Consider the following 23,433-nt stretch of genomic DNA (forward strand, 5'->3'; position numbering starts at 1 on the left):
ACAAGTACAGGATAAAAAAAGAAAAAAAATTACCACCTTGAAAATCAAAGTAAGAAAGAATGTGAAAAAAAAAAAAGGCTAATATTTGCCAGGTACTAAAATATACATGTAAAATATTCCCTGGTACAGACTTCCCATCTGGAAAGGTTTTGCTCAGCAAATGCTTGGGTCACACATGCAGAGCAAGGAAAAGGGAGTTTAGTCCATTCCAATTTATGTTAAGAGGCCAGTGGTACCAGATATAGTGGTTTAAATTATCTTTTTGGAGCCTTTTATGATTCTAGAGCGGGGTGAAGCTTATTTCCTAAAATAGCACCTGTCTTCTGTCATAGACATAAACAGAAGACACTGTGATTGAGTAAATAATTGGGGAAAAAAAAAGGACTCTGGAACTCCCTGCCTCTGCCACTCTATTCTGCATCCTTCAGCAAATTTTTCAGCCTTTCAGCTAAATGAAAACAATGACGTAGAGTGCTGTGAAGTGCTTTTGTGCATTTCTAACCATTCTTTAAGGTAGTGAATATTATTTTAATACTTGTGTGTTCATCAATTTAATAGCCTGCTCATGCTTTTACTTCCTCTGAAAGTCAACCTAACACTTCAAGACCATGTTATTACTTAGGATTTTCAAGAAAAAAGTATTTCTTCTTTCTCTTCATTTTTTAAAAAAAAAAAAAACAAAAAAAAAAAACATACAAGCAAACAAACAAACAAGCAAAAAAAAAGACAGTTCTGGAGAAGAATGGGTACTAAGTAATGCATGATGAACAGCACAGTAATTTAAAACACATTTCTCTTTTAACATGTTAAACAATATGGAAGTAACTGTTCTCTTAGAATGTCAAGTATTTACCTTAAAATCTGTTTGTTTGTTTGTTTGTTTTTTATTAAGAAAAACTTTCTCCTGGAAAATAGCCGTGACCATTTTGCTTTTAATATTTCTGCTCTCAATGTTAAAAATATCAGTAAGGTGTGTAAATATATCTTGCTATATAGATAAAAATTCATGTGCATATACATATATGTTTATGGTAATGTTAAATTCAAACATTGTACCTAGCAAGCACTGGATTTCATTAAAAAAAACAAAAACAAAAACAAAACAAAACAAAACAAAAAACAAACAAACAAACAAACAAACAAAAATGAAAGAGAAATGTTTCTTTCAATGTCAGTGTATTGAATATGTGGTAAGAAAATGGCCCATTGTACCACTAAACAATACTGAGTTAAAAATACCATTACAGAAAATTATCTTAGTAATACTACTTTTTATTGGTAAAATAATACTAATCCACTCTTCACCCTATTGCAGCAAATTTGACTTGAGTAAGATGAAACGTATCATCCTATGGAGAGATGCCTTACAAACTTTAGCACTTTAAACAGTCACCCTTCAGACTCCCTAGTGTAAGCTTGGCTCCATTGAAAACAACCAGAGAACTCTCGTGGGCCTCAGTAGTTCACATTATTTGTATGTGAAAGCACTCACAGACTCTTGGTACCAATCACATAGGTATACAAAGGTTCAGTCGTGGCCAGAAGATCTTGCAAAATAAGATGATTAAAAACCATTTTGGATACGACAGCTGTAAATAATAAACAGCAGTTCAGAATTTCCAATAATATATTAATGAAATTTTGCTATTTTAGTTGACAGCTATGTCATTCTCGATAAGTAGGCCTGTATCAGGTGTCTGAATATATATGTAATGGGCTGGCTTGTTGTTTGCATGTCACATTAAATCACAGTTTCTGCCTCTCTGTGGGCACTCCAAATGCTAAGATGAGTGCAGGAAAAGGGGTGGACTGGGGGGTGGCTTTCGTTCTCGGGGTGTAATCCTTTTTTCATATGCTGTGCTCACCCACCCCCAGGAGACAGATTTTTGTTTTCTTTTGAAGAGGTCTGCACCACTTTGCATCAGAACTATGTCCTGATACAAGAAGTAGTAGCTGTGTCTTTTAAATAACCAGCTTTGATAAATAGCAGCATCAATGTGGCAAATAACAGTGTTCTACCTTGAATCTTTTTGACAATGCATTGTCTGCCCTGCCCATAGACTTGTAGGATGTCCTCAAAACATTCAAAACTGGGACAATATTCATGGTTAAGAAAAGTCCAGAAGCAGCCAAACAGGTGTGTATTCTCAGAAGAGGCCTTTTTAGATGGAAGACTGTTTGTATACTAGTTCTATCCTAGGCCTCTGTTAGGGGCCACACCTAAGAGAGAAAGTGAATTATCAATGACATTTTTTTAAAGAATCAGCGGTTTAACACTAATTTCTAATCAGATCCTACAGAAAGGAACAGCTCGCATGGCAGCTGTACTTTTCCCAGGGTTAATTACCTTTCACTGCTCTCTACTAATGAGTCAGCTGTTCCTGTCATCACACAACTACACTGTGTTCATCTGTAGCTCTAGCTGTGGACAAACACAGTAGCTAGAGCCCTGTTTACATATTGGTGAGGTTTGCTGTGCAAAGAATTTGCAAAGCAGTTTAAAAAAATACATAAAACTCCTTCCATTCCCATGTCTCTTTTTATGGAAACAATAGTATTTTTTAAGCCAACATGGTGTTCTCAAGATTACTGAGTTAATCAAAAAGACTAGAAAACTAAGTATATGAAAAATAATCAAAATTCTCCTTTTTTACTAGTTTATATAAGAAAGATTAGATCTGTGTACCTATTTAGCTTGTCTTGCCTGATTGTTGCATGAGAGTGTTTATTTATAGCTTGCTGATCTGTGAACTAGAAAATTTCTTTATAAAATATTGTTTTAAGCAGTAGAACAGATAACGTAAAAATTAAGTCACTTAAGGAAAAAGTTTGTATTATTTTTATGGCAAAATCTAACGAGACACTGATTTAAGGCTTTCAGTAACCTGCTAATGTTTTTATGTAATTCTAGAAGGTAATTCAATAGCAAGTAAATAGAACATATCATTTTCTTGCTGGGGTGAACAGGATTTATTCTTTATAGCAGTGTAAGATCAAGAGTGATCCTTGTACATCACTTTTATATGTTCTCTTTAAGGACTGTATAAAACTTGGGAGGGGAACTGTGTTTGAAAAGGCTAACTTTAGTAACAGAGAGGGAACTCAGACTTATCTTCCTTTTATTGTCGAGAAAGTAAGGGCACGTGCTCCGCAGCAGCAGCAGTGAGCACCTACAGTTAGTCACTAGTAGTTATTCCAGCTTTCTCATTGGAGGCTATTAAGACTATAGCTAAAGGTGGGCATTGTGACAGAGCTTCCAAAGTTCAAGTACTTTTTGGGTCAACAATCAGAAAATGTTTGTTTTTCTTATAAGTGAGGACAGGACTCTAAGCTAGCACTGTCTTTAAAACATGATTCTATGCTAAAATTTTCTATACAGAGGTTGCCCTATCTGAGTAGATTTCCTTGGAGTAAGATGTGTAAGCGTTACCAGAGAAAGTAAAATTTCACCATACAACAAAGGGACACCACACAGTACATATTATGTGAAAATGAGCTCAACTACTCACAGTTGTATCTGCAACAGACCTGTTCATGAAGATATTATTTGGAGCTGAATTCCTTGTTAGCTGTCACATGAGATAATGGTAATTGACAAATCTAAGGTAGGAATATGGTCTTCTGAATATGGTGATGGAAGAAGAAACTTAAGCTTTCCAGGTCCAAGTTAACCTTATAGGACTGGCAGCTCAAAATATGATAAATTTGCTTTTGAACACAACCAGGCAAAAGCACCATGGGATTCCAAAGGATCACTTAAATTGTCATCTGGAAAATGCCCATTTTCTTTGAACATCCCTCTAATGAACCACCTCTTTCCCTCAGACATCTTAAGTTGTACAAGGTCAGGTCAGGCCAGGGAAAACTGTTGTTATGTAATGCCCATTTTGTCTCAGATTCTCACTCTACTCAAGAGATTATTCCTTCTTTGAACACACTGTATCTCACTCATTCTTAATGTGAAAAAAAATTCTGAAGGATAGCATGGGCATTCTCCTTCTACTCAAAGGTCTTTGCATGTTACTGGCTTGTCTTTTCATGAGTTCTCAAGAAAAGCATTATGCCTTCCTCTTCCATGGGCAGGAAAACCAGGAAAATGTCCTTTCCATTTGGTGAATAGGAAAACCTAACCCCTTGGACTGAGTTTCACCCTTTCCTGAGATGCAATCTGCTTAACTCGAACCTGAACAGTAACGGGGCTTACTAGCTCTCTACCAGTAGACTGCATGCTGTATAGTGAAGCAGCTGGGAGATAGCTTTTCTGAAGAGCCTATTGAGTTGATGATAGTCCTACTGTGGGGATTGCTCTTGAAGGTTCAGGAGGGAGAAAACATACCAAGTGGTGTGTTGGAAAATTTTAGGGCCAAAAATAATATCTTCCATACTGTGCCCACTTAAAAACTTGCCTTCTTTACTTTTAAAGTATCATCAAAATAGCCATGCAGTTTCTAAATTTAAAAGACAGAGATCATCATGCAATTACAAATAAATACCAAAACCACACAAATAAATAGAGAAGAAAGTTGTATGTTGTGAAGGCTATCCAGAATGCTGAACTTCATTTTTGAAGGCTGACACTCCTTGATTGAAAACAACTTGCACTTCTGCAATATCACAGTATTAGTCCCTGTGATCACAAAATAGTAGCACATTTTTCACATTAATAACAATAAGAATAAATGGTATTACTAATGTTTCTATAAATGACGTTAGGCCCAACGCACTTAGGGCTAAAGCTATTTATTTTCCCAGGTTATTCAAAATGAGTTAGGGGTGTTTAAGAAGACACTTTTTAAGGACAGCCACTAAAATGTCCATTGTGGGGGGGACAGTCAGAATATTATAGGCGGGCAGGTTAAGCTTTCCATGATAAATGTTAAATCAGTCTAAAGGGTTATATTTATTGAACTTGTGACAATTTATACTATAATGAACTTTGCATGCCCACAATTTTGGTCATGGTTTTCATTGACTTTGAGTTTCATCTGTGGAAGTGCTGTTGGTGACACATCGTCACTAACCCTTTGTAAAACTCATTGTTACAAAATTAGATCAAGCTGAGCATAATCTTACAACAGAGTTAACTACTGTGCTTATCTTCCCTTCAGGGAAAAAGTATGACAAGGCAAAGGACAGTCAGAGACTCAGCTATGGATCCCTGCTTCCAAGGCCAGTGTGTATCTCACATGGTATACCTTAGGGTACTGTATAGCCACATGCTCTTCCATAGGGATCATTCACTACGCAAGGGTTAGTATAGCTTAGTGATGCTCTATCTAGCTTTCATCCCCGAAGGAACTCTGTCTTGGCCACTTAGAAATACAATTTAAGCACTTTGACTTGATCTGAAGAAACTTTGAGAATCTGTCCCTAGAGATTCAAATTGCAAAAATTTGGTTAAACCCCCCCAGGCCTCTGTCTTAAAATTATGGATATGAAAGATAATACTCTAAAAATCAAAATTTGTGTCATCAAGTATCTTCAAACACAGAAAAATAATTGAAATCTATGCGATGTGTGCCCAGCAACTGAAATTTTGAACTGAAAGCTTGCTACTAGTTTTTATGAGAGCATGAGAAACATTGAATGATCCACAGAAACAATGCAAAAACATAATCTAATCTATCATTCTGTTACCTCAGAGCTTGAGAAACAGAGAGCCTTGAAAGCCTGAGAAAAGAGAGGAATCACAGGTATACCTCAAAAATGTGTACAGAGCCTGAGTAATGACCAAGGGAAGAAGGAAAATCTGGAGCTGAGTCTGGAAATGCTTCTATCAGCAGCGTTTAAACAAATCCAACTGGTTTAACATAGAAATCTCTGTCGTATTTTGAAATTAATGGGTATTTTTAAAATCTTTACAGCTTTTTTCCTATTTTTTAAGAGCTGTTTTTGAGAAAATAAAATCATTTCTGAAAGGGAAATATAATGACTTCAAAGAACAAAGCAGGGAAATGCCCCCTTCCATTTTATAAATACCACATTTCAGGGGCAAAATTTGGTTATCTGAGCTGTACAGCAATATTCAGTATTGTTATTCTGCTTTCTCTTAATATCTGAGCACACACTGAATTTCATAAATACTAAGTATATGCAGGAGGAAACTTTTGATCAAAGATATACCATATTATTCATATTACTGTCTTGTATGAAATTGTGAGAAATAGTAAGTTTATGTAGAGATAAGATATAACAACAGATCAAGTCCAGTTTGTAGGCTGGACAGGAATGAGAGAATTCACCTTCCCAACTTTATGTGCTGAAATACAGATATTTATTTCTGAAGTAGTAACTGCTGGCTTGACATAGTCTCTGGTTAGCCTGTAGGCAACCTGCAAGCACCTCTGACACTGTGTAGATGTGTGATACATCGTACTTACTTCATACAACTACTTCAGTATGAAAAGAATCGCATCCAGGAAATGTGTCTTTCTTTCCACTGACTCCAAAGGGAATCTGCATGACTAGCTCAGGTCTAGACACTTCTGCTGTGCACATGGAGCATTTCACTGGAGGATTCTTAACCACGGAACCCATGGCAATTGCTGAGCAGCATTTTACAGCTGAAAGAACATGTATGCTATGTGGCTGTGAGATATATTTTAAAATAGGGATGAAAAAGCATGAGAAATAAAGTAGACAACCATCTTCCAGGAGTGAAGGCAGTGCCAGTTCTTGTAGGAAAGAACTGGCAAACAAAACTAAGCTGATGAACAAATAAAAGGGAGCACTAGTGGATGGTGTAAATTAAAGGAGAGTTAGTCACAGCTTTGATATGAGCAGTGTGGCTCCAGAGTGACAGAAGAATCCAGTGTCAAGAGGCAGAGAAAGGAAAAAGTCAGAATGTTATGGCAAATATTACTTTATCTAGATATAGAAGAATTAAGGCAATCAAGTTCTAAGCACAACAGAAGGAAACTAAACTCTAAAAGTTGGTATGGACTGAAATACCATCTTTTTGGTATTTGGTTTGGATAATATTTATGAAAGAAAAAAAACTTTCCTGATAAGTAAATGTATCACATGGATTGGCATCTGATAAATGGGAGGTATCTCTCAGCTTGAACTATTATTATCTGATGCTGAATACATTCTTAAGTCTAAGTTTACTATTTAAGCTTAACTGTGTTTCTTCCTTGGTTTATTATGAACTGTTGTATACTTAAGAAACCTGATACTACTAATCACAGTGGCTCTGCATTTGATTTGTAATTTTTTTAACCATACATAATTCCACATGTCCTGTTCTGTTCAGTGCCTTCTGTTTAATGCCTAGTTTTCAACATAAAATAAAAGAAATAAGAGCCAGATTCCTTCTAACAACTTTTTCTGGTCTTTGGAAGCCAACAACAAGAGCCAGGTTTTTTTAAAATGAAAATACTATTGTGCCTACATTGCCTTCCACAAACATGCCCTTTTTTACAGCATATAAGGTGTTTAAGCAAAGAATTATTAACACAATAGTTTGCTTGATTTGTGAGTGTCAAGCAGGGCTTTTTCACATGCACTCAGTGAAACCTAATTAAAAAAAAAAAATTATTTATGTCTTGTTTTCTATGTTTTGTGTATTTACTCCAAAGGAAAAAAAAGTCTTGTGAGTAAAATTCATCATATCCAAACAAAAGACTGGCAGCTTAAGTAAGTATATGAACAGGAGGAAGGGAGACTTATTTCCTGAGTTTCAACAGATGTCATACTTAATTGGTTGTGAAATAAACCAGAGCTACTCTCGGCCTGTTTCCCTAGATTCAGCTGTGAAGACACTTTCAAACATGTGCATTTCCCTCCTGCTTGTCATAATGAGGGTGTGGGGTGAGAATCAAACCTCCAAAAGGAGTAAAGCAGCATACATGCTGTATACAGGACTTCAGATACACTAATTAACCAGAAGTGAGAGTTGTGTCTTTTGTTCCTGTGAGGTACATGTCAATACGGCATTAAGCAAGACAGTTCTGTTGAAGGGTGATTGTCTTTGCCTTCTGGCAATATCAGGAAGTCACTGGACTATCCCTTTCTACACCAAGTTTTTCCACCTTCACGTATTTTCTCTTGAAAACATCCTTTTTCCTGAGTCAGAGTGTTGACAATATCCTACAACTTGGTGAAATGTGTTCATATTTGTATTACGACAGAAAGATCATCTCCTAGTTTTTTTTTTCCCTTCATGGATGTTTTCTGCTAGAAGCGGCAGAATGACACCATGTGTAACACAACAACAACATAAACAACAACAAAGATTCAAGAAAAAAAGTATTAGCAAGTATAAAATAGTTTGCCTAAACATGGTGAAGGACACAAGAAAATGGAAAACGGGATTTCTTATAGGCAAAAATTTGTAAATGTGGCTGACCACCAGCCAATAGTAGGCTGGTATAAAGGCATGCATTTCTAAAGGACTAGGGCAAAGAACGTTAGCCACTCATTTAATGCCTTATTGTATGTAACCCTCTAAATTAAAATGCTCTTTTGACCTTCGTGGGAAAAAGCTAAATAAGTGATAGATGCCACTCTATGAAAATCGGTACAACCAACCTCCAAAAAAAAAGCAAAAAACAAAAACAAAAAGGTTAGTAGTATTTGTTAAAAGACTTGAAATAGAAATGTAATTGGAATTGTGTTACAAGAAAAATTAAGGCCAAGGTCACATATGTTTAATTCACCTGTGACATCCAAACTGAACAATATTTGTTCTTTTAGTTTAGAATTGGAACCCAGATCCCAGGAGTGCTAGAAGAGAGCTTTAATCCCTAGAAAAAATTCAAATTCCAAAAATGCATGATGGAAACTAATATAATCCTTCCTGAAGTCAGAAATAAAATATCAAATACTTTCTTCACCATTAAGACAAGAGTAGTCATCACAATCTTTATTTTTTTTAATGTTTTACAGGTCTGACTTTCGGCAGATGACCTCTCTTGTTTGTCCCTACATGTTTTCCAAAATATAAAAGTGAAATAGAGTCCCAAGGGCACTGTACTTGAAAGGTTATGAGAGTTAGAGAATTTTAACCATGCCTGCCAAATCAGCAGATGGCTTGTGATTATAATTATATGCATCAATAAAACGAATAATCTTTACAAAATTTGAATTTCTACTAAAGTAAGGGATTTAGTAAGCAGATGCAACAGAATGCATTTTCTTTAACCCTTTTTGTAGACAGTACTATTTCTCACAAAAATAACAGGAAGGCTCTCTGTAAAGTAATTTGACCACACACTTGAGCCTTAAATATATGTTTCTTTTGACCAAGTGTCAGTGTTGTTTAGAGTGATTTATGTATCCAGTTGCACTTTGTTCTCTAAATGTTGAACACTTACATATAGGACAATTCCCATCAGATCCATATTTCAAAATGGTGCTTAATTTTATAAAATCTTAGAGATAAAACAAAAATGTCATGTGTACACATTCTCTTCATTTGTATCACGGTGGTAGTTCTTTCTATTCAGGATTTGATGACTTTCGACACCTTGAATGGAGGTTGGTTTTACCACATTGTGGGAAATGTATTAAATGTTTCGTGGTTGGGTTTTTTTGTTGTTTTTTTTTTTTTTTTAACACAAGAAATTGAATTATATAAGAAAATAAATTAATATGAAAGCCACAGCTTTGTATTTCTATGACCACAAAGATCTAGATTGTGTGTGTTGGGTTGTGTCAAACTTCTGTCTGAAGCAGGAGAAAAACACATGGTAGAAAAATTAAGCAAAACAAACAAAAGGCCCCCTAAGTCAAATCTATTTCTGGACTGCATCATAAAAGTGCTGTTTGAAGACAGGATGGAAATATCCTTTACTCTTCTGATAAAGCAAGGAAGAAAATATTGGAAAACAGTAATAAGTACATTTTTTAAAAAGTCTCTGTTTGGGATACTGTGGCTGCCTATCTACAGTATTTTAACATTTATTTTATTCAAACATTTAAATGTGAACTTTTATTTGAAGAAGGGATGTGTGCTTACTTTTTTGTGTGTTTGCTTTTTTCTTAACTACTCAATATCTCTGATGTGAAGAGTATAAAGCAGTATTTTTATGCTCATTAAAAAGTGGATTTTTACTTCAGAAATTACAGAGCCATTACCCTGTATCATGTAAATCCTTCTTAGCATAAGGATTATTGACCTGATAGTCCATAACAGTGCCTTTGGAGCCATTACTACTTTGTTATGCCAATCTAGCTGCTATATGTGTGCTCTAAATTGGGAGGGGAAAAACAAAGGTGTCAGATTTTCTCCTGAGATTTAAGGAACTGACCTAATGACTCTTGCTACCACCTGAAGAAACACTGTTAAGAAGAAATTGGGATTTCTGATGCTCACTTGAAATAACATTTTGGAAAAGTCCTAAAGAGTGGGGGGTTCGTTGATGGGGTTTTTTTAATGATTTGTTTGTTTTTTTGTTTTGGGGGGTTGGTTTGAGGGTTTTTGGTGTTGTTTGTTTTAATCTAATGCCTCATGGAGCAGAGTCCAAATACATGTCTTTAAATGAAAACAACTTCCTTTTAATGAGGGGTAAAGTTCCTATATGAGGCCAAACCTGAAAAATGAGCTTGCAAATGTTACCCAAATCTTTTAAGCAATTCAATAAATCCCTCATGTTCAAAACACTTACACACCTGCTTTACTGCATTGAAGTGAGCCATCGACCTCAGGTCAGAGGAAACACTTCTGTATAAATGCTTTTGTAAGTGTTCACCTACCCAAGCAGATGAGCCTTGTTTTCATGATAAAGTAACTTTTACTGCTAGTTTACCACTGGTTTTGAACTAGAAATCTGTCATTTAGAAAAGCAAGAGTTGCTAGTATTATTAGAAGTCTTCCATGAACATAAATAAGAGCAACTTTCCTCCAAAGAGATTTTATATAAGTACTAAAAAAAAATTAAGAGGGAGATAATATTTTTATCAATAATTAAACAGTATCTTTAATCTAAAGTGATTCAAGATAATTACAATTCAGAAGCACTGATTCTGCTTAAGCAGTTTTTAATAATCCACAACTATGTGCACATAAACTACAAGTGACCCAGTCCCAGTTATATATGTATGCTTCCAAAATTAATGAGTTAAGTAACATAGATTTTGGTCTAGATGCTCCAAATAGATATGGATGTAGTAGACTATAAAGTTTACTCTGTATATTATTTGCTACATTTTAGTTTGGAACAACAGAGCCAGGCCTTTGGCATGATTGGATGACCTTGGAGATACTTTCTTATCAGGAATATCAGTCATTTGTGATTACTGGCTTGAATATCTATAAGCGTGAAAAAAAAAAATAATTAGAATTGTTCAAATCAACTGTGTAATGCCACAAACTTTTTCACATCCACATACACACCTGACACTGACATTCCCCAGAACTGAGCACAAAGGTATGTCCAAAGGCCTCATATTGGATTGTGAGGTCCAAAAAGTCTATTGAAAAGTGGTTTCTGAAAATTTGGTGTGTTACCCGGTTTATAAGGGAGATCAGATAAGCAACATTAATTCTCAGAAATCAAGTTTTCTTTGCCTTTTCTCTTAAGTGTACTAAAGAAATGACAGACAAGAGAAAAAATAATGAAGCTCTGAAAAACTACTGAAACTTACTGTGGTTCAACCTGTTGGATTACAGCAGTGCTATGATTTTTGTAGCACTGTTGCATGTGCGGTACCCCTGTGAAATCACTTTCTACTTTTAATAGGATAAAGGACAGCTGAACTTATTCATTCATGTGGTGAGTGCTGAAATATCAAATATTTCCTACACCCATTCACATAGGTATACAAAAAGCATGATGACAGTGTGATAGGGATGTGCTCATTTTTAAAAGCTGTGGTAGTGTACCTGAATATAAAATATTCTCAAATCTTATCTGTTAAAATGAACTGAAAACTTAATAACAATTAGCAAAGTTCTAAGCAAAACTGTGCCATAACACCATACTTACTAAATCTCTGTTGATCTACAAATTAGGTATGAATTATAGGACTTAGCTGAGAAAGCAAGCTTGTTTTCTGATGCCTGCATATATAATATTTTCTGAGATAATATAAGGAAAACATGTTGCTAATATGTACAAATCCTAAAAACATGGAAAATTATATTAAATACAAAATTTTACTTGAGTTTGTTTGCTTCCTCATTACATTTCCTAAGTTGGAAATTTTGGGAAATGTGAAGCGAAACATAACTGTTACTTGGTTTCAATAAGCTGGAATACTATATAGGTGAATATAGTTTTTTGCATATGTACACTTTTTACAAAAATATGTACATGCAGTTTGTCTGTATGAATGCAAACACACACATACTCCTTTGCAAGGATACACCAAGTACCTATGCTAAATTATCACATTTTATCTTAGTTTCTATAAGATGTGACAATACTTCTATTGTCCATGCAGTAAAAAAGATGTCCCTGGTTAAGCGACATATCATAGTGAACTGACTTCTGGGACTTAAGAAGAGTTTTAAGTGAATAGGTTTTTCTGAGTTCTCTAAATATACATATACTGACAAGTGTTTTCCCAAATTAAATAACTCTTCCAAAACAAACCAGAAACCAACAAAAAAACCAACTGTAATGCAAACTGATATCTAAATCCCACTTCTTTAACAGTCTATGTTTGAGACAGCATTCTTAAAACATCATTTTTATGTGATTTTCAGGGGGAAGGGGGAGGCAGACAGAAGAGAAAAGCATTACTTAATTCACGCAGGCATCTTGTAATAATATCATGTCGCTCTGAACCTAACATCCCCTGAGCCTCCAAAGTGCAAAGCAGACAGAAACATTTTAGCAATGCAAACAAGACTTTCTAGCAACTTCCTGTTGCCATTTTTTTTCAGCAAAATAAAGGGTCCTGAGATACTAAACTGAAAGACTGTTAGAAAAGATTTTGTCATTGGATACACAGGCAGGCACCTGCTATTCTAAGATATCATCTGAATATTTTGCTGCTGTGCAAAGAAAACAGGTAGTGACTGTGTAATTTTTTAACTGAAAATCCTCAACTCTTTAATTTCAGCTCATGTAAAAGACAACACTGAGAGAAACATGATGTAAAAAACCTGTTTAAATAATAATAATAATAATAATAATAATAATAATAATAATAATAATAATAATAATAATAATAAATTATAGTAACAACTTTATTTATACTTGCATAGTTGTAAAAACTGTACCAAGTACTTAGGGGTGTAAATAGCTAGTGGACTGAAATGTGTATTCATACATATAATACATTTTCAGCAGGTTTTTAGAGAGAAGTAAAAAGCTTTTCAGAGAAGTAAAAAGAAACTTTCTGTCTGTAAAGTTCATCAGACATTAAGGTGCATCTGAGATAGTGCTTATTTTGTGGCAGTTCTTACAAAGAATATTTCTTTCATTACACTATAACTACAATACCCAGTTCACAAAACACACTGTTTCACATTACTTTTGGGATCGCAGAAACTTTTGTAAGCTGGCATGTCAGACAGAGAGAGAAAAGGAAACAAACAAACAAGAACAAACCCAGCCTTGATTCCAGAGACATTTTTCTCCCCTTCGTGAAGTGACAGGGGGGAAAAAAAATCCCTTCATTATTGACCTACTTGTCTAGAAACGGACTTTCAACCCCATGGTTAGACTAAGATTTGCTCTACTTTCTCCCTAGGGCATAATTGTCAGACTGACTTACCGTGTGCCTTTTAGCCTTTGTTCTGCCTCTCACGCTGACATCAGGGAAGCAGTGATGTAGAATAAAGCAGGGGTGGGCTAGGTTAGTCCACTGTTTGTGTCGTTGTGTGGTGTGCAGGGACACTCTGTGATACTCTAGTGAGCTGCTAAGCTTTTTTTGTAGGCTTTGTGTCATTTACTTAACGACCAATCTCATTAGCTGCCAGGGTACAATGGGCTGATGCATTTTCTATGTACATACTCTACACAGTGACCCTCAAGGTTGCCGAAGGTCTATTTAATCAGTCAAAATGCTGAATATATTTGCAGTAAATCACTAAAAAAAAATACGGGACTACAGAGGTATCTCGTGATGGTTTACTCTTTCCTGGGAGTTATTTGCAGGTAATAAAGTGATAGGAGATGTAGGCAAAAGCAAGGGCAAGGAAGAGAAAAGGGCACTCACTGGGTTTGCACTGGTCACCTTTAATTCAGGAAACCTTGGGGGCCCTGCATATCGCTGTGTCTCTACTTGTTAATTCCTCCATGCAGTTCATGCTTCAGTGTAATCATGTTATCACAATTAAACCCCTTTAAATAAGAAGAGCAGCACTAGCAAAACACACAGCCTTTCACGCATTGGGGAGGGGATATGTGTGTTTGGGGAGGCTGGGGGGGTGATATTTATTTATTAAGTCCCTTACTACAGGCAACCTCAGGGCTGGCATTTTTGCATTTCTAACCTCTCATCAGTTACAAGGTAAAACCCTTTTAACTCTTATGAAAAATGAAATGCTGAAAAGCCCTATGAATCACGACAGCTGTCCATAAGTAACAAGGAGAGTTCTATTGTCCAACTTGTCCCTGGATAAAATGAATACTTTACAGCAGAGGCTGTTCAGCTTGGCTAAAGAGTATGGGGAGAAGGGGAGGAGGTCACTGGAGATTTTGCACACTAATTTAATCTGGGAAAAGGACAGGCACTGCATCTCACTTGAACAGACTGGCGGCAATCTGGGCTCCCACAGAACTATCTCCTTTTGCCTGTGCTCTATTTATTCCTTATCTCTGTTTACCAACCGCTAGGTCCCTTTCATTCACACCACGAGGCCGTTCTCCTACTATCAGTCAGCAGCTGACACTGTGGAAGAGCCTCAAAGGCAAAAAAAAAAGGGATCAAAACTAAACCAAAGCTGTATAAACAATGCAACAGTAGAAGTAAATGCATAAATCCTAATTCTTAACCCAACCCACAGGGTGCGAACAGAACCTTTATAGTAAATCCAACAAACCCACCACAGTGAGCTATGGGCTACAGAGGAAACAGGAAAAGCCAAATATCATTCATGAAATCACCATCTGAAGCAAAAACATTGACAATAGGTATTGGCAGATATTTAATTGGTTTTAGGATAACAGGTTCAATAGTCCTATGTATCTGTCAGCAAGTAATTAGGCACACGTTTACCTGTGTATCTGGTATAACGTGAAAAAGAGCCTTTGCCAATTGACCATCTCACGGTTCAAAAGCCTTAGATAACTTTGCATTCACTGCTTGTGATTTAAATTAAAAGAAGTAGAGACACCCACTTTTGAAAAGAAATCTGTATCTGGAAGTTGTGATAATTTGGATAACTTTATATCTAGAAATTAAAAGCCAATTTATTATTGAAGCATTTGTCCAATTAATTTTGCCTTTGAAACTCTGGATATTTCAATATTGTTCATTCTTATTCTTTAATGAATATTTTTCCCTCTTACTCTTGTACAAGTTTTTAGTACTTATTCTGAAAAGAAAATGGGTTGAGACAGAAAACATGAAGCTTGTGACTCTAATAGAAAAGTAAAGGAAAGCAATAAAACTTTGCATTTGACATTCTGGCTTTGAATTCTTGTGCTGATTTAACTGTAAATAAGTGTATTTTATAATTTTAATGGTATATTATTTTGCATTCTTAAATTGACTTAATAGGAAAAAATTTGCAAATATTCATAGAAAGACTATTGTTTCAGTAAAACATGCCAGCTTTTTAAACCTACATAATCTGTAACTTCCAAAGTAGGGATGTTCCTTCCAAAAGAAGCATTATACTTTCAGAACTGTTCTCAAGTTTTTGAGACATAAAAATATCAGTTAACGGCATATAGTCAATACATTGTCAACTGCCTGATCAAAATCATCATAATAATAACAAAGAAAATGTTTCTCATTATCAAAGATGATCAGCTGGACCTAATTTCAGTTTTGATTTCCACCTATGTGCATTATGAGCAATGAAGTCTTTACTACTTGGATCCTTTTTTCCAAATGAATTAATGAATTAAATTTATCCTTTCACCAGCTGCTAGGCAGCAGATGGAACCATTTCTGAAGCCTTGTTGAATTCAATCCATAAAACTCATTTCCTAGGATTAGCAGTCCAAAGTTTCTTTTAATGTTTATATACCGCTTGGGATTTTGAATTTCATGATGTTAAACTTTCAATTTAACTATTTTTTTCATTTCATATCAAACAAATATGATCGTTTGGATTTCTATAGCTTTGTAACCACACATTTCAGGTCACATAAGGACAAGAATTCATTTCAAAAGCAATCAAGTAATGCAAGATTGGGATCTGTGGTTTTTTTTTTTGGTTGGTTGGTTGTTTTGTTTACATTGCAGCACTGCCATAGAAACCATTTGTATTTTACTCAAGGATTAATTTAAACTGGAAAACTTTTATTGTCCGTAGCTTTGACAAAAACCTCTGCATAAAAATTTAGTGTTAATAAACAATTTGTGAAAGTTATTGTGATCTGAGAGTGTACTTGTTATTCACAGAAATATGACATACTCCTGAAATAAGCTTTTCATATGCAATTTTTTAATGGTTAACTTCAATATAAGGCTTATCTAGTTTTGAGGCGGGGGGGGGGGGGGGGGGGGGCGGAACCGAACATGAGCAAATGGTGGCAGTTTTGTAAACACTTCAGTAAACATTTTTTTTCTGTACAGTAACAGGAAATATTAATCAGCTGCAGTACCCTGGACAGCTCCTTTTCTTTCATTTTCGGTTTTCTTACCTCTGATACACACCTCTGAAACAATAACCAGGGGCTCAAAACATAATTTCTTTTGCAAAGGTCGCTATTTATAGATCTTTGAATGAACTAAATTGTAATTTAACCATAGTTTCTACTTATTAGAAACTTACAAAAGAAAAGGCAAAACAAAAATACGCCCTCTCCCGCTCAGCTTTCAAGGACATAATATTAAAAGTTGCAAGAATAAAACCTCATGATGTCAAAGTCTTCCTGTTATTCAACAAAGTAAATAAAACTAAAAAAAAAAAAAAAAAAAGGCAATTCGTTGTGTATAACAGTGATTTCCGCTAATTTGGCACAAGAAATCTATATTAATCTAATAATGCAGTAAGCCAAGAAGGCCACATAATAATAATTACCATTGAGTAATTGAATATTTAGAAGGAGAAGGAAAAAAAGGAAGACTGGTAATCTTAGCCTGCAGGCATGAAAGTACTATAATATCCAGATGATATTTACAAGTAAAAATAAAATGCTCCAAAACGGGGAAGTTAGAAGGCAAAGCCTATATTTAGAAATTCCTCATCCCAAATCTGGATTATATTAGCCACCTTGTAGCAGAAATACAGTATTGTCTCAGAGAAAGCTTTCATCACAAATGTGTAATTTTCCCCAAGAATTACAAAATCATTGCACAGTCAAACCAAAAAAAGACATATCTATGTAATTAACTTAACTAATTTACTTGACAAAAGAGATAATAAATGGTTATTTTGAAACCTAAAAAGATCCTTAACTGACAAAGTTCACCCCATACAGTTTAAGAATAAAATATGGGATTTGTGCTTTTATAATCTACTAAATAAAAAATTCACAGCACCTTGCAGAAGATTGTCTTGCTATTTACATATGAAGGAAGTCAAACATCTGAACTAAGTGCTTTGTTAAAGACAAAAGAAAGTCAGAGAGACAGAGTGCTATTGCTGATCAGAGTGTTATACAGACTTTCTCTAGCATCAAACGCTATTTCATAAAAATCATCCTCCTGCAAAATGTTGTCCCAGAAGGTCCATTTCATTCTTCAACCTTGCCTGATATTACTGTCATTGAACTTTCTAAAGATTTTCCTGACACAGACATTCATTCTAAAGTACAGTATTCGCTTTTTAATCAGAAGCTCTCAATTCACTCTTTGAATCCCAAATAATTTAAAGGACTGAAATGTCATGCTTTGAAAGACTTTTTTTCACTTAGAATAATGCCATTAAATATAGTGATCAACAATCTTAATTTTAAAAACCTTATGCATTATTTTAAAGCATTCTGAAACATCATGAGAAAGCTCTTTGGAGTATAATATGTAATTGCAAGTGAATCTGCATCTATCGAACAGTTTCTACAAATACACTGGTCCCACTCTCTCCCTTTCCTGTCTCTTTTTTTCCCGTCTCTTTTTTTTCAGTGGTAGTTTTTAAGTTCAGTAACTTTTCAGAATGAGAGGAAAAGTGTCCTTGTGATCACTCCCTCAAATCAAATAGCCAGAGCTGCAAATTCGCACAGTTCCAAAATGTATATGAACAAAGGCTTTACTGAAGCAGTATAAATGTAATTACACCATGACATTTTATTCAGAAAGCTTTCTCAAAGCAGTTACAAGTAGCTATTTTTTAATCAAGGCCCAAAATAGCATTTAAGATAATGACCAAACATACATTGTATAAGAAACAGCATTAGTGTCATTTAAAGAAAAAGAAAAGTTTGCAGAGAGCATTTTAAACGTGGATTAAAACCTCTCAAACTTCTTAATACAAATATCTCAAGCTTTCAACATTGATATACGGACAGGATTTTTTGCCTTTTGCAAAATAAAAGCACAACCGACAGAAAAGACAGAAAGTTAGTAATAGCACAAGTTTCTTAAACATCAATGGGTTCAGAATAGTGTTAAAAAGTTGTTAAACTTACTTTATTTTTGTTTCCCAAACTTATATGTTTCTCCTCCCTTGTGTGCTGAACTGTGCACTAAAGCTGTGTCTTTGAAAGGTAGTTCCCATGATATGACATCCAGTGCCTTTGACTGCCTAGAGATAAGCACCTGCGTTTGTGTCCCCTCTTTACGTCACACCTCCCTATTCAAACCTTCTCAATATGATTCACATTTGCACATCAACAGCCTCATGCGCATACACAGATTTTTTTTCGGCTCTGGGCCCAAAACTTTCACTTTAATTTTCATCACATGATTGCTGTGGCATATGTCCTTCCAAACCTCCCATATATCAGTCATCATGCAAATGAGATGGAATATCACTCCTCTGCAGCAGATGGCCAGGGATGATAACAATGGCTCAACAGAGGAGATTCAATGTCCCTGACTTTATCGCCACGGCAACAACAACCTAAAATATATGTAATGGAAGTGGTGCTTATTAATTTTGCAGGCTCGAGTGTTCTGATTTTGTGAGTGAATGGGCTGAGTTAAAAAGGGGGCTGTGTCCTCCTGCCTCTAGAAGACTATCTATAAAAGCCAGGGACCTGGAAATTATTTTCAGTGACTAAGAAGGCAACAGCCTAGCAATTATTTGAGTAATTAGGTGTAATTCCTCCCTGTAGGCCTTGTACCCTCCTGTGCTTGTTTCACAGAAGCTCGTGAATTAGACAGGCACAGATACTGAAAAGAAAAGTGCCTCAAGATATAGCAGGAGAGCTTGCAGGAACTAAGCTTCAGTGATATGACACTTGGCCTCCACCAGGCTTGGTAAACACAAGCCCCAAGCCATAAGTAAATAGAGGCCCCACTCCACAAACACAGACCAATTAAAATTACAAAGGCAGCCACACTTCTGGGTGGGGCTGGGGGAAGCTTTATTCTGCCATGGTCTCACTGTGAGTTGCACGTATAATGGTCTCTTAGTTTGTAGCACCAAGTACTTTATTTCCATTGCTATCTGTCGCTATCAAACCCAAGCACAAGGCTCTTTTCAGGCTGTGAATTTCTCCCCAGGGATTTATCATGTGCTTTTAAGGAAATGTTTCAAACTGCATTTTCTGTGTGTGTCTTCCAAATGCAAACCAGGGAGAAGAAATAAAGACAGTGATTTGCCATTTATCTTCAACACATTAACAGTGGGGATCACCATTTTACCTCTGAGTAAACAAAATATCCACAGCTTCTCTTCACTCTGTTCATGCCATAACTTTCACGTTCTCTAATATTCTGAGCATGGGAGTAACCTATTCCTCAGAAATAAAGTTCAGCTATGAACAAAGTTCAACTAAGAAACTGTATGTGTCTTTTGTTCCATTCCCCAGGGGAGACCTTAGAAAAATGGAGAATCCTTTGTCTCCCTCTGCAGTAGAGGGGAGGATGTTTAAAGAAAATTGATGAAACACTCTGGGAAGTGGTGGCTCCATCTTGTGCTAGAGATTTAGTGCAGTGCTGGACCAAGCACTTCCTACCCTCTCACATGACAAAATTCCTTAAGACTGATGAGATTATTGAAAGCAATTTCTTCTCTTCTCCTTGGAGCCCACACACCTTGACCACAAGTGGCATGTAAGTTCGAAGCCAGGGAAGAGACACTAAGTGGCACTACACCTCCAGAGGAAAATTTGGATGGTGAGACCACAGTTGAAACAAGTGACAGGAAACACCAGAATCAGTACGGGGCCTGTGGATCCTCCTTCTGTTTTGACAGGGCTCAACACCACCTTGGTGTTGCTCATGTTCTCTATTAGCAAATCCTGTAGTCAATTTCTACAAAGGTAAAGTTTCCATCCAAAAGAAATGCAGTCACATTTCCATTCCACACCAAGATTCTAAACTTCCAGAACTATTATTTATCTATCATACACTTGTACAACACTCAGCACTCACCTAGTAACTGATGTTACCAGAGTATAAATTTTGGGTACTGAATGATCTTTTCCACTACAAAAAAATCTTCTGAATGTGAAGATAATGTGTGGCTGGCTTAACCAAGTGAAAATTAGAAGTGTTTCTTTTATGTCTTTAGTATTACTACTTATTAACTACCAACAGAAGTATTTAAAATACAAACAAACATAAAGTAAATCATATTATCCATCTTTACCTCATACTGTGGTGTGGAGTTTGCATCTATGTTTTCCAAATATAATGTTACTGATGAGTTTTATTTTCCTGTTTCAGAAAAGTTCAGCCATATATAAAAACCTTTTTTTCTTTGTTGTGTGTGCATGTGTATACAACAGGATTCTAGAACTATGTCCATGTTCTATATTTCTGTACAATTAGTTCTCTACCCTACTCCTTTGGGAATAACCCATGAATGTGGCTGTTATGGTGAGCTGAAGAGATAAGTGTGGTTCAAGAGGATGCAAAGCTCTGAAGCTCCTTTCAGAGGATCTGTAGTTGGACAGAAAGCCAATACACAGAGTACTATAGGAATGGTGTTTTCCTGACAGCTTGTGTTATTTATGGTACTGGCCACTGTCTTCTGAACCAGATGGAGATTTTTTTTTTTTTTTTTTTTTTTTTTTTTTTTTTTGGGGGGGGGTGATATGCTGTGCATGGCCTTAATTGATCATGGAGATTATCATTTAGGTAACTGTCATTATATTTTCCAGCTTTAAGCATAGTCCTGAGTTGTGAATTGTTTAGTTTACCTTAAAGGCACAGCTTATTTAACAAAGCTATTCATACCCTCTCACATCATGGGAAGAATGAGAAGAACACGGGATTAGGGGACTAGTAAAATTTGTAGATACTGATTATCTTTTCCTGTCTGGTTCTTATGTATATAGTTGCAGTGCCATGCATATTAAAAACTACTTGCTGAAAAAAGGGTTTCAAAGTTATTTCTGAAATTCCACTGAGTCATATAAGTCAGTAAATCATTCCTAAATTCAGAATTAACATTACTCTTCCATAGTTTACAAATGAGTAAGTAATGACAAACTGGGAGAGACTGGAATGTTTGTGTTGAGAATTTATTTAAAAAACAAAATATTTACTTAGGCTGTAAGTGCTTCAAAGTTAGCAAAACTTCTAGTTGCAACACTCTTCCTATTTTGACTCTTTAAGCAATAGGAGGTTCAAAGTTAACGAGAATAAGAAGAAAATCATAAAGAAATAGTTAAATTATCCCTCAAACTGTTCACTTAGGAAAAAATGAAATCTAATAGGAGAGTGATGATTTGTTGCAGAAACACAAACAAAATAAATGTGCATTGAATTATGCAGTAGCTACTCATAGTGGTAAGAAATTATGCAGGTCTAATATAAATGCTCAGGTACTAGTCTCCATAGTATTCTAGTGATAAAGAAAATACTCTTCAAAGAGCATCTAAAAATTGTAAATTAATGGTTGTAACACACCAGAGAGGCCACATCAAAGGCTGACAAAGAAAGCTTCCTTCTAGACTGTACATCAATTATTTGGCTGATATTGAAATTCAGGGGAAATTTAAAAAACAGCGCGAAACATTCATTGAGTGGTATGAATATTGTAGTAAACAGTAATAAAATTTGCAATGTTTTTACCTTAATTTAACTTATCTTCACAGTTAGGAAGAAGAGACTGCTACAGTAAAAAAAAGAAAGTTTTAATTCCTCTGTAGAAATAAATGTACTCTCTGTATTTCTACATCTTGCCAAATTATATTCCAGATCTATTTGAAAAAGACAAATTTTGTTTACAATAAAGCCTTCTGAACAAAACAGAGATGGCTAAGAGACCTCAAGAAAGGAAAAAAAACCAGTAAAAATAATTATAAAGAAACTTAAATGTAACAGATACACACTACTTCTATAAACGGCTATTAGCTCCGCAGAATCATAACTGAACTTTCTGGAAATGGAGAGGTATCAAATAGATCGAAGAGATTACATGAAAAGTAATAGATAACAAGCAATATGGGAGATGAAGCTTGATTCTTCATGAAGAAATAAGGGAATGAAATCTCTGCTGTTGCCAGCATGCATTGGCATCATCAAGCACCAAGTGCAGAGTCATTATAAACAATAACATTGCTAAAGTTGCCAAACCCTTGTAGCACCTCGTTGAATAAAAATAATAAATCAGCCTGGAGTGAGTTATGTTAGAAGGCTCATCCTGAGGAAAACTACTAAATATATAGATAGCAGAAAAACTACAAGTCATTGAGCATTCAACTCCGAGATGACATTTTGAAAATATACTAACCATGTTTGTACAACATATTACTTCAAAAGTGTCAATTTAGAGGAATAAAAAGGATGAAGAAGAAAAGATGTCTCACCTAATGTTAACAAGTGAGTGATTATCCAAATAAAATTACATATTGGCTCATGAGAGTGTTAATGTTTTCAGCATGTTCTCTATGAAATACTCTTCGCTGAAATAACAGAAAGATTTCATCTTCCCTAAATGTTTACTTAACAGTACTTTAGAGTAAACCAGCAAATTTTGGAGTACTCCATTCGTGTCAATAGATTCTACCACAGAAAGCTGGAAACACACATTTCAGATGAGTTTTCTCAAAGCCTCCTAGTGCAGGCACATACCCAATTCTCTTATGCTTTCTATAAAAATACTCCAGGGACTGTGGACAACTCTCCATTTAAAGGATGTAAAAAAGTCATCCTTAGTGGGTTTTGTTGTTGGCATTACCCTCACTGAAAGGAAGATTAGAATATTGCTGGTTTCAGTTACAGTTTTATGAAATTCAGGCTGATCTAAAACTGGGAAATGAAAATATTTTTCTCTTTGCAGTCTTATTTACTTTAATATATAGCCTT

The 23,433-nt window shown here is 35.5% G+C and overlaps 1 protein-coding gene across 8 annotated transcripts in view; it reads right to left on the reverse strand.

The window, feature by feature from the left end:
- ST18 (ST18 C2H2C-type zinc finger transcription factor) overlaps window positions 1-23,433 on the reverse strand; it is a 169,665-nt gene that overhangs the window by 82,228 nt on the left and 64,004 nt on the right. For 2 of the 8 annotated variants that reach the window (XM_021291602.2, XM_065053531.1), the window contains exon 1: window positions 18,639-18,803. The exons of 4 other annotated variants lie outside the window; for them this stretch is intronic. The gene's annotated coding sequence lies outside the window, so the exon portion shown is untranslated. Of the gene's footprint in view, window positions 1-13,668; window positions 13,698-18,638; window positions 18,974-23,433 lie in introns of those variants that run through there. 2 more of the 8 variants (XM_021291599.2, XM_021291600.2) reach the window with 2 other exon arrangements.

Source organism: Columba livia, chromosome 2 (genome assembly GCF_036013475.1).
Source record: "Columba livia isolate bColLiv1 breed racing homer chromosome 2, bColLiv1.pat.W.v2, whole genome shotgun sequence".
In the NCBI taxonomy this organism is placed as follows: Eukaryota; Metazoa; Chordata; class Aves; order Columbiformes; family Columbidae; genus Columba; species Columba livia.